Source organism: Megalobrama amblycephala, linkage group LG19 (genome assembly GCF_018812025.1).
Source record: "Megalobrama amblycephala isolate DHTTF-2021 linkage group LG19, ASM1881202v1, whole genome shotgun sequence".
Lineage (NCBI taxonomy): Eukaryota > Metazoa > Chordata > Actinopteri > Cypriniformes > Xenocyprididae > Megalobrama > Megalobrama amblycephala.
The window spans coordinates 1,298,223-1,314,671 of record NC_063062.1 but is presented as its reverse complement, the minus strand read 5'-3'; the positions used below and the strand labels follow the sequence as shown (position 1 = coordinate 1,314,671).

The window sequence follows — 16,449 nt, the reverse complement described above, 5'->3', positions numbered from 1 at the left end:
CGCCTGATGAAACCTTTAAGGTTCTACATATGAAGCACCTGACAGAACCCTTTAAGGTTCTACATATGAAGCATCTGATGAAATCCTTTAAGGTTCTACATATGAAGCGCCTGATGAAACCTTTAAGGTTCTACATATGAAGCGCCTGACGGAACCCTTTAAGCTTCTACATATGAAGCGCCTGACGGAATCCTTTAAGGTTCTACATATGATGCGCCTGACGAACCCTTTAAGCTTCTACATATGAAGCACCTGACGGAATCCTTTAAGGTTCTACATATGAAGCGCCTGACGAACCCTTTAAGGTTCTACATATGAAGCGCCTGACGGAACCCTTTAAGGTTCTACATATGAAGCGCCTTTCGGAACCCTTTAAGGTTCTACACATGAAGAGCCCGACGGAACCCTTTAAGGTTCTACATATGAAACGCCCAACGAACCCTTTAAGGTTCTACACATGAAGCGCCTGACGAACCCTTTAAGGTTCTACACATGAAGCGTCTGACAGAACCCTTTAAGGTTCTATATATGAAGCGCCTGACGAACCCTTTAAGGTTCTACATATGAAGCGCCTGATGAAACCTTTAAGGTTCTACATATGAAGCACCTGACAGAACCCTTTAAGGTTCTACATATGAAGCATCTGATGAAACCCTTTAAGGTTCTACATATGAAGCGCCTGACGAACCCTTTAAGGTTCTACATATGAAGCGCCTGATGAAACCTTTAAGGTTCTACATATGAAGCACCTGACAGAACCCTTTAAGGTTCTACATATGAAGCATCTGATGAAATCCTTTAAGGTTCTACATATGAAGCGCCTGATGAAACCTTTAAGGTTCTGCATATGAAGCGCCTGACGGAACCCTTTAAGGTTCTACATATGAAGCGCCTGACGGAATCCTTTAAGGTTCTACATATGAAGCGTCTGACGAACCCTTTAAGGTTCTGCATATGAAGCGCCTGACGAACCCTTTAAGGTTCTACACATGAAGCGCCTGACGGAACCCTTTAAGTTTCTACACATGAAGCGCCTGACGGAACCCTTTAAGGTTCTACATATGAAGCGCCTGACGAAACCCTTTAAGGTTCTACATATGAAGCACCTGACGGAACCCTTTAAGGTTCTACATATGAAGCGCCTGACGGAACCCTTTAAGGTTCTACATATGAAGCGCCTGACGGAACCCTTTAAGGTTCTACATATGAAGCGCCTGACGGAACCCTTTAAGGTTCTACATATGAAGAGCCTGACGGAACCCTTTAAGGTTCTACATATGAAGCGCCTGACGGAACCCTTTAAGGTTCTGCATATGAAGCACCTGACGGAACCCTTTAAGATTCTGCATATGAAGAGCCTGATGAACCCTTTAAGGTTCTACACATGAAGCGCCTGACGGAATCCTTGAAGGTTCTACATATGAAGCGCCTGACGGAACCCTTTCTGACGGAACCCTCTATGGTTCTAAATATAATGCACCTGGCGGAACCCTTTATGGTTCTCTATATGAAGCGCCTGACAAAACCCTTTAAGGTTCTTTATATGAAGCACCTGACGGAAACCTTTCTGACGAAACCCTTTATGGTTCTATATATAAAGCGGCTGGCAGAACCCTTTAAGGTTCTATATAGAGCCTTTTTTAATAAGAATGTACAACCACATAGCAACACCCTGGCAACCACCATCAACCAAAATGTAAACATCTCATCTGCACTACAGAGATGTCCAGTTCAGGTGACATCCAGCAGTTCGTTATGTGTCCATGTGAACACGCTGTTTGACGGACGTCTTTACACTGGAACTGCTGGAGAAAAACTAGAACAACCTTGACTGTGTTTCTTCTCTCGACACATGCGGGAGGGAAGACTGTCTGGTTCAGTGCAGCTCATGTGGGCTGTGCTGCCTTTGAAATAGAGTCTCAAGGACTCCTTTGATATTAAAGCATCTACAGCAGAGTCCCTGTCTCTGGACGCTCAGAGAAGAGACACATGCAGCATGAAGAAACTTCTTGATTCTGTGTTGTGAAAAGCATAAGTCTGGCGTTAGAGAACATTTGGATCACAGCACACAGCTGTGCTTCTGCCGTGATGTCGGTCTGATCAGAAAAACAGCTGTAGGTTTGTCTCAGATTCAACAACCATCTGTGTGAGATACAAAGACCCTCTAAAACTGGCATGAAGTTTCTTTGCAGTGTCTCAAAATCACAAAAAGGCATTTACCTATTTTACATCTGTAATGTGATGAATATCCAAGTTTAAAAAAAAGGATATTCAATGAGAAAATTATTCAAAGAATTGATTTGATGGTGTAAAGTGTCTCTAAGTGATATTTTTTCTTTCAAATAAAGCATTTAGAAAAATCATTCAGAATAAGACCAGAAACAAGTCTTGAAGTGTGAATTCATGTTGATTTTAACGTCTTGCAAGCAGAAAGAGATTGAATAAAAGAGGGTCTCGGTCAAGCATTTATTTTGAAAAGCCATGTAACAGTCAGGGTTTCACATTATTAATGGTGGCTCATTCAATAACACGTTGGACAAATCAGCAGTTTCATTTCTTTTTAAAGCTGAAAGGTATTTTATGTTTCAGTACACACTCCCTACTAATTCCTTCAGGAACGTTTGCACTTCGGATCGCACTGGATGGAAGATCCTGCAATCTCAGGCTGTATACAGAGGTAAGAACCAGGTCATGGATGAATGCAATTTTTGCATTATATTCTGCCTTGTTGTTTTTTGAAGGCAGCATAGATCTATGAAGAAATAACCATGGGAATATTTCAATGCTTATCTCTAAAGCTTATTTCAATTTGTTGCATGTGACATTATGGTGCCTTGTTCAAAAAGGCATTCAATTATTTGAATTTTTTGCCAATCTGTTTAGAAAAAATACATGAAATCAGATATTCTCAAGCTTGATCCAAATCCCCTTCAGAAGTGATCCGATTAAAGTCTGTTGGTGCGTCTGATTTCATGTGTGTTTTCCTCATCATTTGTTGTCTTGTGACAAACAAAAATCCACAGAAGCAACAGTTTTTAAAGCTGTTGTCACAAATGGGGAATTGGAAACTGCCATCATGAAAATGGATAAATTTGCAGTTGCTTTTAAATGGTGTTTGGGTTGAATTTTTGTTGCATTTGCACTGTTTTTACCAGCAGGTCCCATCAGCCTGTGATGTTTTAAGTGCTTTGAAACAATGCATAATTATGCAAAGCAACTGTTTTAATTGATTCAGAGTTTCAAGAAGCTTCTCCAATCACTGATTACAGCTAGTGCAGACATCTTAGCAAAAGCAAATGCATTTTGAACAGTCAGTCTAAGAACCTAAGAAATCTGAAACTAGTTTTTGCCGCACCTAAAATGTGGGTACATTTATTTTGAAAATATGATGTTTATATTATAGATTTATTTTAATGAATTGATTGAGTGGGAGTATTTGATCAATAATTATGTGTGGTGTCTCCATAATGTGTCTGTGAAGTTTCAGCTCAAAATACCCCACAGATCATTTATTATAGCTTGTCAAATTTGCCCCTATTTGGGTGTGAGCAAAAACACGTCGTTTTTGTGTGTGTCCCTAAATGCAAATGAGCTCCGCTTTCCAGAAGAGGGCGGAGCTTTAACAGCTCAACAACAACAAAGCTGGGGAATCTCACGCAGCCAAAATGAGGATTGTCAGTAACGGTGTTCAGCCTTACATTGTTCAAACCGGAGTCGACACTGATGGAGAGACTCAGGAAGAAGTTACAACTTTTAGACGTTTCTGAATGGTTAGTGGATAAATTTATGTTGTTTCTGTGGAGTTGATTCATCACTTTGTGCAGTTTGAGTGGGGATGAAGTCAAGACCAAGAACAATTTGTTTGATTTTAATGTAATATGTTATTAAGATCCGATCGCTCATCCTCATTCTACTCTGATGATTCTGATTTCATGAGCAGCCTGATCATGGATGAGTGCTTAACATTCTCTGTATGTTCACGATGATAATGTAAGTTGATTAAAGCATAATCTTTTGATGAAAGAATCCTGCCGCTGCTTGAGACGTACCAGTAAATCTTCATATTTATGAATCTGGATCAGAGCTTGCACACGGAGCTTGCACAAGAAATAAGAGACGTTACAGTGAATGTATTGGCGTAATCAGGGCCGGTTGTTCAAACAAGTGAACTAAGTGGGCGCTCCGAGGCCTCCGGCAGATCAACACAAATCACCTTCTGTTTTTAAATGAGATGCAAAGATATAAAGCGTCTGTGAACAAGCATCATTTATGCAGCGGAGCGGAGCGGCATGTAGTTATTGCTCTGTTGGTGTCAGAGGTCTGTGTTTTACCACATTTGATGGTTGTTCAAGTTACGATATGAACAGGCTTTTGGAAGTGCAATATTGCTTTGGTGAAGTGGTTTATAATTGATTTGCATATATTTAGACATGTCAACATGACACGATCCATTTTACTTCTGTAATGTGATGCATTTGATTTCAGAGTGAAATCTGATATTCAGAAAGAGAAACTTGATGTTATCCATCAGGAAAAAACATGGATGGAGGGAATTGGGGGTGAAAATCTAGGGATTTGTGACATCAGCCGAAAAGGATAGTTGTTTTATAGGCAGACGTTATTATATTTTGGTGAAAGATTATGAGAGTAATAGCAGGAACATGCATTAAGAAAGCAAATAATCAATTGTGATTTCATATTGACTATAACGAGACTCAAACCAGTGTTATTATTAAATTTTAATATATAAAACATATAATTTAGTTTAAGCTTGTGATTGTATGTGCTTTTGGGCTTGTTTTTTATATTTCTATTTAGCTTCCATTTGTATTTATTTCAGTTTTAGTAATTTTAGAACGTAATCTTAAAAGTATTTTATTTCACTTGGTCACCAAGGCAAGGTTTGTTTAATTACTATTCATCAAACTTATTAATAAATGTTTGTTTATTAAACTTATTAATACATGTTAATTTCCAACCTAATTTGGGTTCATTTTAAGCAAGCAATATTGTAATCAATAGTTGTAAACAATAGTTGAGTTAAATAAAACTACCCAACAGGTTGGGCAAACCAAACCTCTGGGTTAAAACAACCCAATCGCTGGGTGAAAACAACCCAATCGCTGGGTGAAAACAACCCAAAATACTGGGTTAAAACAACCCAACCACTGGGTGAAAACAACCCAATTGCTGGGTGAAAACAACCCAATTGCTGGGTGAAAACAACCCAAAATACTGGGTTAAAACAACCCAACTGCTGGGTGAAAACAACCCAATCGCTGGGTGAAAACAACCCAAAATACTGGGTTAAAACAACCCAACTGCTGGGTGAAAACAACCCAATCGCTGGGTGAAAACAACCCAAAATACTGGGTTAAAACAACCCAACCACTGGGTGAAAACAACCCAATTGCTGGGTGAAAACAACCCAACCACTGGGTGAAAACAACCCAAAATACTGGGTTAAAACAACCCAACCACTGGGTGAAAACAACCCAATTGCTGGGTGAAAACAACCCAACCACTAGGTGAAAACAACCCAATTGCTGGGTTAAAACAACCAAACCTCTGTGTTAAAACAACCCATTCGCTGGGTTAAAACAACCCAACCACTGTGTTAAAACAACCCAATCACTGGTTTAAAACAACCCAAAACGCTGGGTTAAAACAACCCAACCACTGGGTTAAAACAACCCAACCACTGGGTGAAAACAACCCAATTGCTGGGTGAAAACAACCCAATTGCTGGGTGAAAACAACCCAAAATACTGGGTTAAAACAACCCAACTGCTGGGTGAAAACAACCCAATCGCTGGGTGAAAACAACCCAAAATACTGGGTTAAAACAACCCAACTGCTGGGTGAAAACAACCCAATCGCTGGGTGAAAACAACCCAAAATACTGGGTTAAAACAACCCAACCACTGGGTGAAAACAACCCAATTGCTGGGTGAAAACAACCCAACCACTGGGTGAAAACAACCCAAAATACTGGGTTAAAACAACCCAACCACTGGGTGAAAACAACCCAATTGCTGGGTGAAAACAACCCAACCACTAGGTGAAAACAACCCAATTGCTGGGTTAAAACAACCAAACCTCTGTGTTAAAACAACCCATTCGCTGGGTTAAAACAACCCAACCACTGTGTTAAAACAACCCAATCACTGGTTTAAAACAACCCAAAACGCTGGGTTAAAACAACCCAACCACTGGGTTAAAACAACCCAATCACTGGGTTAAAACAAACCAAAACGCTGGGTTAAAACAACCCATTCCCTGGGTTAAAACACCCCAAATCACTGGGATAAAACAAACCAAAACGCTGGGTTAAAACAACCCATTCCCTGGGTGAAAACAACCCAATCGCTGGGTGAAAACAACCCAAAATACTGGGTTAAAACAACCCAACCACTGGGTGAAAACAACCCAATTGCTGGGTGAAAACAACCCAATTGCTGGGTGAAAACAACCCAACCACTGGGTGAAAACAACCCAAAATACTGGGTTAAAACAACCCAACCACTGGGTGAAAACAACCCAATTGCTGGGTGAAAACAACCCAACCACTAGGTGAAAACAACCCAATTGCTGGGTTAAAACAACCAAACCTCTGTGTTAAAACAACCCATTCGCTGGGTTAAAACAACCCAACCACTGGGTTAAAACAACCCAATCACTGGGTTAAAACAAACCAAAACGCTGGGTTAAAACAACCCATTCCCTGGGTGAAAACAACCCAATCGCTGGGTGAAAACAACCCAAAATACTGGGTTAAAACAACCCAACCACTGGGTGAAAACAACCCAATTGCTGGGTGAAAACAACCCAACCACTAGGTGAAAACAACCCAATTGCTGGGTTAAAACAACCAAACCTCTGTGTTAAAACAACCCATTCGCTGGGTTAAAACAACCCAACCACTGTGTTAAAACAACCCAATCACTGGGTTAAAACAACCCAAAACGCTGGGTTAAAACAACCCAACCACTGGGTGAAAACAACCCAATCACTGGGTTAAAACAAACCAAAACGCTGGGTTAAAACAACCCATTCCCTGGGTTAAAACACCCCAAATCACTGGGTTAAAACAAACCAAAACGCTGGGTTAAAACAACCCATTCCCTGGGTGAAAACAACCCAATCGCTGGGTGAAAACAACCCAAAATACTGGGTTAAAACAACCCAACCACTGGGTGAAAACAACCCAATTGCTGGGTGAAAACAACCCAATTGCTGGGTGAAAACAACCCAACCACTTGGTGAAAACAACCCAAAATACTGGGTTAAAACAACCCAACCACTGGGTGAAAACAACCCAATTGCTGGGTGAAAACAACCCAACCACTAGGTGAAAACAACCCAATTGCTGGGTTAAAACAACCAAACCTCTGTGTTAAAACAACCCATTCGCTGGGTTAAAACAACCCAACCACTGTGTTAAAACAACCCAATCACTGGGTTAAAACAACCCAAAACGCTGGGTTAAAACAACCCAACCACTGGGTTAAAACAACCCAATCACTGGGTTAAAACAAACCAAAATGCTGGGTTAAAACAACCCATTCCCTGGGTTAAAACACCCCAAATCACTGGGTTAAAACAACCCAAATCACTGGGTTAAAACAACCCAATCACTGGGTGAAAACAACCCAATTGCTGGGTGAAAACAACCCAAAACGCTAGGTTAAAAGAACCCAATCACTGGGCCAAAACAACCAAAAAACAACCAAACCTCTTGGTGTTAAAACAACCCATTCGCTGGGTTAAAACAACCCAAAACGCTGGGTTAAAACAACCCATTCCCTGGGTTAAAACACCCCAAATCACTGGGTTAAAACAACCCAAAACACAGGGTTTAAACAACCCAATCGCTGTGTTTGTCCATTTTCAACCCAACTTGGCTTGTTTTTAACCCAGAACATTTATTAATAAGCAATTTAATAAATGTTTGTTATTTAATTATTATTTATTAAACTTAATGTTCATTTATTAAACAACCCAATCACTGGGTTAAAACAAACCAAAACGCTGGGTTAAAACAACCCATTCCCTGGGTTAAAACACCCCAAATCACTGGGTTAAAACAAACCAAAACGCTGGGTTAAAACAACCCATTCCCTGGGTGAAAACAACCCAATCGCTGGGTGAAAACAACCCAAAATACTGGGTTAAAACAACCCAACCACTGGGTGAAAACAACCCAATTGCTGGGTGAAAACAACCCAACCACTGGGTGAAAACAACCCAAAATACTGGGTTAAAACAACCCAACCACTGGGTGAAAACAACCCAATTGCTGGGTGAAAACAACCCAACCACTAGGTGAAAACAACCCAATTGCTGGGTTAAAACAACCAAACCTCTGTGTTAAAACAACCCATTCGCTGGGTTAAAACAACCCAACCACTGTGTTAAAACAACCTAATCACTGGGTTAAAACAACCCAAAACGCTGGGTTAAAACAACCCAACCACTGGGTTAAAACAACCCAATCACTGGGTTAAAACAAACCAAAACGCTGGGTTAAAACAACCCATTCCCTGGGTTAAAACACCCCAATCACTGGGTGAAAACAACCCAATTGCTGGGTGAAAACAACCCAAAACGCTAGGTTAAAAGAACCCAATCACTGGGCCAAAACAACCAAAAAACAACCAAACCTCTTGGTGTTAAAACAACCCATTCGCTGGGTTAAAACAACCCAATCACTGGGTTAAAACAACCCAAAACGCTGGGTTAAAACAACCCATTCCCTGGGTTAAAACAACCCATTCCCTGGGTTAAAACACCCCAAATCACTGGGTTAAAACAACCCAAAACACAGGGTTTAAACAACCCAATCGCTGTGTTTGTCCATTTTCAACCCAACTTGGCTTGTTTTTAACCCAGAACATTTATTAATAAGCAATTTAATAAATGTTTGTTATTTAATTATTATTTATTAAACTTAATGTTCATTTATTAAACATATAAATTAATGTTAATTTCCAACCTTTTTTGGGTTCATTTTAAGCAAGCAATACAGTATTTTTTAATCAACACTTGAGTTAAATAAAACTACCCAGCAGGTTGGGTCAAACATTTAACCTGCTGGGTCAAAACAACCCAAACTTGGGTCATTTTTAACCCAGCATTTTTTTTTTTTTTTTTTTTTGAGTGTATTATTAATGGTCTTATATAATTGCCAAACGAACCGCGTTCTCAAACACCATTCATCACCGAGTTCTCGACTGTCTTGTCTGCTTGGTTTTGAAATGTTGACCCGATAAACATTTAAAGTCTGAATTACTCTGAGGAAAAGCTCTCGACTCGTAATGCCTCAAACCGCTGGAAGATACGGCCAAAAATAGCTCCGGCCAAAATAAATCCAGCTGACCGGAGGGTTCACAGCATCCCAGCGCTTGTCACGTAACCCGCGATCAATATTTAATGTTCATTTTCAAGCTGTCGGCTGAAATATAGAAAATTGGTCTCCTCCAAGCTGGCGGGGCGGTGACAGAGATTGGAGTTAAATATATGGCCGCGGGATTGCTGAAGACACAACTCATCTCTGCACTCCTCTCGGAGACAGACGGATGGCTCAGTGGCCCTGACACCAACATGAATCCTCCTGCAGCAAATAAAGTCATCCACGCTCCGAATAAAGACAACAAGCGCATCTCACGCTGACGCTCCATTACAAATAGACTGGAACGCTGGCTGGGCAGACAACGTATAATGACATTTTATGATGAAAAGGGAATATACATCAGGAACCGCCGATAATGCTTGGATTTTTTTTTGCAGCTTGCAATAAGATATTTTTGTCCTGTTTTGTTTGAGGCTCTATTGGTCTTTCTGGGCATAGAAATCTCTGCCCACACGGATATTGATTGGGCACTTAGGGGAAATGGTTCGAATGGAACACTAGCCTGCTGCACAGTAGAGCTGCTCGATTCTGGATAAATTGAGAATCACTATTTTTTTTGGTTACACTTTACTTCAGTAGTCCTCTTAAGACAGTCTACTAACAATAAGTAACTTTGCATCTACATGCAAACTAACTCTCATTAGAGTATTAGTAGACTGTTAGGTTAGGGTTAGTAGAATAAGTTGACATGCAGTTGCCAAGTTACTTATAGTCAGTAGAATATCTGTTGGGAGCATCAAAATAAAGTGTATTTATTTCGCTGGGTCAAAACAACCCAACCCCTGGATCAAAATAACCCAACCCCCGGATCAAAATAACCCATTCGCTGGGTCAAAACAACCCAATCGCTGGGTCAAAACAACCCAACCCCTGGATCAAAATAACCCAACCCCCGGATCAAAATAACCAATTTGCTGGGTCAAAACAACCCAACCGCTGGGTCAAAACAACCCATTCGCTGGGTCAAAACAACCCAACCCCTGGATCAAAATAACTCATTCGCTGGGTCAAAACAACCCAACCCCTGGATCAAAACAACCAAACCCCTGGATCAAAGCAACCCAACCCCTGGATCAAAGCAACCCAATCACTGGGTCAGAACAACCCATTCGCTGGGTCAAAACAACCCAACCCCTTGATCAAAACAACCCAACCCCTGGATCAAAATAACTCATTCGCTGGGTCATAACAACCCAACCCATTCGCTGGGTCAAAACAACCCAACCCCTTGATCAAAACAACCCAACCCCTGGATCAAAACAACCCATTCGCTGGGTCAAAACAACCCAACCCCTTGATCAAAACAACCCAACCCCTGGATCAAAACAACCCAACCCCTGGGTCAAAACAACCCATTAGCTGGGTCAAAACAACCCAACCCCTGGATCAAAATAACCCAACCCCTGGGTCAAAACAACCCAATCGCTGGGTTAAAACAACCCAAACCCTGGATCAAAATAACCCATTCGCTGGGTCAAAACAACCCAACCCCTGGATCAAAATAACCCAACCCCTGGGTCAAAACAACCCAATCGCTGGGTTAAAACAACCCAAACCCTGGATCAAAATAACCCATTAGCTAGGTCAAAACAACCCAACCATTTTCCATTTGTCTATTTTCCACCCAATTGGGGTTGTTTTTAACCCAGGATTTTTAGAATGTTCTGTCAATAGCCATAAAAATGTTTTTAGGAATGAAATGTTACATAAATCAGGCAAATTATAGATAACGATCCCCTCTGTAAAACCCTTCAGAATATAAATAGGAATAAAGCTTTAAAGTTTGATGTAATTTCTGCTGAAGTGGAGATTCTCACTCGCAGCCTTTAAAGATATTTATCGTAATTGAAATCTACAGACGCAGATAGATAATGTGTAATAAAACACTAAGATATATATTTTGGAGGTTTTCTTTCCACTAGCCTGGAAGAAAATATTATGGAAGCAAAATCTCAGATTTGACCAGTGCATGTTAAAATAATGTTTTGTATCTTGTCTTAAATATTTTAGCTAATTTACTGTGTCATGTGGTACACTCTAAAAAAAATGCTGGGTTAAAAACAATCCAAGTTGGGTGGAAAATGGACAAACCCAGCAATAGAGTAGTTTTGACCAACCTGCTGGGTATTTTTATTTAACTCAACTATTGTTAAAAAATTTCTAAAAGTTATAAAAGCAATAAATCTCCAAGCCCTCTGAGCAGATATGAATAATGGACATCTAATATGGATCCCTGTGACCCGCTCCAGAGTAGCTACAGGGCAGTTTGAACGCTCCGGACATGAAGATGAGCACAAGCGCTCTCTCTAGACGGCTGTACTCGTCTCTTCAGGGGCCGTCGACAGCATAGGACAAATAAAAGCGTGACTCTGTGACCCCTGTGTCGAGCGGAAGCGTTTCCTAGAGGCCTGACACTGCACATGCTAATGAGGGCGGCTCCTCCTGAGCTTACGACTCACAACACTATAGATGTGAACTAAGTAAAGGGGACTACGTCTGACAACCTCCCCCTAAATGGGTAATTTTTCCTTTCTGAAAATGAAAGGCTTCCTTTTAGGGTCTGTTATATGCCCTTATTTAAGTAGCTAGATAAAATTAACAATTTTGACCCCTGAAGTCAGGCAATTCTGACAAAACCTTCATTTTAACCTTCACATTATATAGAAAGTTGTGTGTGTGTATATATGTATGTGTGTGTATATATATATGCACGCTGCCCTCCAAAAGTTTGGAAACGCTCTAGAAAAGTGTGGTTTTGCACAATATTGGCATGAATCCTTTTTAATTTGTGATAATTTTGCTCTGATAAGGGACAACACAAACTACGAAAACACATTTTGTTACTTAAACAGTTTATACTTAAAGTAAACTTACATTTTCTATTCATCAAAATATCCAGCATTAGCAGCTATCTGACCTAAACTGGGTTCTGATTGGTTCATTGTATTCTAAACTTAATTGGCAATCAGTTGTTGAAGCTATTAAGGTGTGCTGACCCAAACATCTTTTACAAACCTGGGCCAAGTTTAAAGCAGTCACCAGCATCACAGCTGGCAAAGGGGCATGTCTGACTTTGACATGCATATATTGCCATTATTATTATTATTATTAAAAATCTTAGTGGTTCCAAACTTTTGAACTGTACTGTATATATATGTGTGTGTGTGTATAGGAATTTATGGAATTATTTCATTAATATTTACAAATATTTATTTAATAATACAATATAATTTATTTAATAATACAATATTTAATCAAACTAAATTTATTAGTTCATTTAATATGTTTAATTGTAAGTGTAACAAATGTCCCCAGAAGTGTGCATATATAGTATATATATATATAGTGTGTATATATATATATATATATATATATGCACACTTCTGGGGACACATATATATATATATATATATATATATATATATATATATATAGAAAAACCAAAAGTTTGTACAATACATATATAATTTTATGTTTTGTTTAATTTATTTGTATTTATTTGTATTTGTTTTTTATTCTAAAATGGTAAAAGTTTACTGTTGGGGTTAGTGTGTGTGTGTAAATTAAATTTATTTCATTATTATTTTTTTTATATTTATTTAATAATAAAACAAATTGTTTAATCAAACTAAAATATTTGATTATTCATTTAATCATAATAATAATAATAATAATAATAAAATAATTAAATTAAATTAAATTAATGAAATTATTGTTTAATTTTTTTTTATTCTAAAATGAACAAATTTGTCCCCAAAAGTAAGCTAAATCTGACAAAACCTTTATTTAAAAAAATTATATAAAGTTTTGACTGTGTCTGTGGGTGTATAAAATATATATATATATATATATATATATATATATATATATATATAATCATTTATTTTTTTATTTATTCTGAAATGCAAAAAATTTACTGTTGGGCTTAGTGTGTGAATTTGGCATTAGTAAGTGTGTGTGTGTGTGTTTATGTTTATGTGTGTGTGTGTATGCGCATTTTTAAACAAGAGTCTTAAAGCACTTGCTGCTGAAGTGTAGATTCACATTCCGGTGCTGTAGTTCATTAAGCGGCCGCTGCTCTTCATTTATCTTGATCAATGGACGGGTCGGTCCAGACGGCCGCAGTACTTTCCAGCACACTCCACTTACAGTAACGCTGACTCACACATAACTCAGCATACTGCAATTAAACAGATACGAGCTCAGAGGGCAGCCGGGCCGGAGAGTTCATCCCGGATCCAATCAGCGCGGGCGGCCCGCGGGTCACACCAGTCCATAACTTCAGATGAGTTTAAGCGCCTAATAAAGTCCTGCATTGAGTGAACTCGGATCAATGCGCTCTGCATCCCTTCATGTCTGCGGTTGCTTTGAGGCTGCTCAAAGAATTGAGAAGGCAGGCAGAAAAATGTGAGAAAGCTGTGTTTGTGAGCTGGAATAAGCATATTCATTAAAAAGCGTCTTTTGGCTCCGTTATCTGTGCGCGCTTCCCACATTCAAGCAGCGACCTGTGTGGAAAAGAAATTGAGAGCCTAAGGGTTTTTGCTTTTAACTCTACACATGTTGGTAAATTCAGAACCCGCTCGCATTTGCATATCTAATTTCTCTCTCCATTGAATTATTTTGATCTTTTGCTCCAATAAAACCATTTGTTTTGCCTGTTGGTGAAGCGTTCTCATTTATACAGCAGCATCACCGCAGGCCTGTTTGCTTTTTTTGGCCGTGTTGGATAGAGTTTCTTTTGCTGGATTTAAGCGGCTGTGGATATTTCCCAGGTGGCTGGATTGTTGCCGGTTTTCTTTTCTCTTAGTTGTGGCTTTTTGGTTCCTCTGCTGCTGTCTCGACGGGCTTTATTGAAAATGACAAGGTCACGGGGCACGTGGATGGGGAATATTAGTAATCAGCATTAGCAGAGATACGCTGCCGTAAACAGAATCTGCACATAAACACGTGCGAGTGAATAATGCAGGCTTTCGGTGGCCTTGGTTCTGCATTTCCTCCACAGGGATTTTAAAAACATTCTTCAAAAAATACAAAAGCATCCAGGTCACCATGACCTGCTTATGGCCAGGTTATGATAGCTCTATGAAGCACTGTTACAACATAAAAAGAGAAAATAATCAAAGTGGGAGAAGCACGTCTCATCTGCAGAGAATTTAATTTGCTGGAATATCATTTAGGTATTTCAATAGACACTATCGCATGATTATGTAATATATAAGTTTTATTTATTTATTTACTTTTTAAATGTTTTTATTTTTGAAATTCCAGCCAAAATTTACTGTGTTATCATTTAGCAATTTCAATACGTGATTATTTATTTATTTTTAATGAAATTCCAGCCAAATTGTTTGTTTGTTTGTTTGCTTGCTTTGTTTATTTATGAAATTCCAGCCAAAATTAACTGGATTTTCATTTTAATAGGCATTACCATTTAATTATGTAATTTGTTTGTTTATTAAATAAATAAATACATAATTACATAATCACATATTGAAATGCCTGTATGAAAATAGTTAATTTTATCTGGAATTTCAAAAATAAACAAAGCAAGCAAACAAACAAACAATTTATGTAATTTGTTTGTTTGTTTGTTTGTTTGTTTATTAAATACATAAATATATAATCACATATTGAAATGCCTATATGAAAATATTTAATTTTGTCTGGAATTTAAAAAATAAACAAAGCAAGCAAACAAACAAACAATTTATTTGTTTGTTTGTTTGCTTGCTTGCTTATTTTTTTATTTTTGAAATTCCAGCTCAAATTAACTCTATCATTTAGGCATTTCAATATGTGATTTTGTAATATATTATTTATTATTTATTTATTTATTTATGAAATTCTAGCCAAAAACAAATAAGCAAGCACTCAAACAAACAAATAAATAAATTATTTGTTTGTTTGTTTGCTTGCTTTGTTTATGAAATTCCAAAATTAACTGGATTTTCATTTGGGCATTTCAATAGGCATTACAGGATGATTATGCAATTTGTCTGTTTATTAAACAAACAAACAAATAAATACATAATTACATATTTAAATATGTAAATTATTTTTTTCTTCTTCTTGAGTTTCAAAAATAAACAAAACAAGCAAGCAAACAAACAAACAAACAAACAAACCATTTATTTGTTTGTTTGTTTGTTTGCTTGCTTGCTTATTTGTTTATTTTTTAAATTCCAGACAAAATTAACCATTTAAATTACTTAGACAGTGATTTAAGATATTGTTTATGCTATTCAGCCCTACTTTTGTTTTTAATTATTTTATTATCATATTTCATTATATTATTTAATAATACAAAATATTTATTTAACAATAATAAAAAGTAATTTATAAATAAATTACTCAAATTATTTAAATTATTTTTTACATTCTAAAATTAACAAATTTCATCATGTTGAAATGATAAGGTTCTCTCTGACATTTTTGGTCAAAATTGGTTATATTCTTATTTACATTTTTTTTTTTTTTTTTTTTTTAAGTTGTGTACATTTTGGGACTTTTTTTAGAAAACAAAAAGGTTCTATCTACAAAGGAGAATAAAATACAAAAACTTTGAAGCTCAATTTCTCAAAACCACTGAACCGAATAATTCCAAGCTAGTGTTTTGTCTCCAGAAGTGAGCTAAATCTGACAAAAACTTTGTTTGTAAACTTTATATTTACGGCATACCACCACAAAAGATGGACCACATCCCACAGGAGTGACTGTGGACACAAGAGGAAGCTGTCTGAAAGGGATGTCCAGATATAACCCAGATCCAAAAATCATAAAACCACAGCTGCAGAGTTAAATGCGCACCTCGCATGTCTCTCTCTGGATCTCTGACTGACACGTGATGAACTGAACAAACAAACCCTCCACATACTAGATTCATTTCAGCAGCTTCTCTCTCCAGGAGATGGTTTGTCTGAGTTTCAATGCTGTGAGCGCTAAACTCTCGACATAAGCTACATAAATGCTCATGCAATCAGCGACGGAGAGCCGGTTCAAGCATCTGAAACTAAAGCATCAATTTGCTGTTCTCAAAC

The 16,449-nt window shown here is 38.0% G+C and overlaps 1 protein-coding gene across 1 annotated transcript in view; it reads left to right on the top strand.

Moving 5' to 3' along the window:
• The window catches only part of chst8 (carbohydrate (N-acetylgalactosamine 4-0) sulfotransferase 8), a 236,610-nt gene that overhangs the window by 6,267 nt on the left and 213,894 nt on the right, over positions 1 to 16,449 (top strand). Inside the window, exon 3 of the mRNA XM_048169416.1 lies at positions 2,590 to 2,677. The gene's annotated coding sequence lies outside the window, so the exon portion shown is untranslated. The remainder of the gene's footprint in view (positions 1 to 2,589; positions 2,678 to 16,449) is intronic.